Below are 289 nucleotides of genomic sequence, written 5' to 3' on the forward strand. Positions count from 1 at the left end.
ATCACTCTATATGATCAAAGACACTTATTTTCATCAAAATTAGAGGCGTTAATAGCCCACAGAAAATGTATTTTACCAGTAACGCTTATGACTTAAGTGGAAATATTACTTTCACATTTCTAGTTCATCAATCATTGCTTTTTCGTCGTGAAAATTGCAGACCGCTTGCATTTTGAGAAATAAACGTCTCATTAAGGATAAAAGCGTTTAGTAAATAATTTCTGGCGTTCTTTGATATATGTAAAAGAGGTATGATGCGAGTGTTTAATTTTTTTTTCTCTCATTTTTT

The sequence above is a fragment of the Penaeus monodon genome, chromosome 30 (assembly GCF_015228065.2).
Source record: "Penaeus monodon isolate SGIC_2016 chromosome 30, NSTDA_Pmon_1, whole genome shotgun sequence".
Classification (NCBI taxonomy): domain Eukaryota; kingdom Metazoa; phylum Arthropoda; class Malacostraca; order Decapoda; family Penaeidae; genus Penaeus; species Penaeus monodon.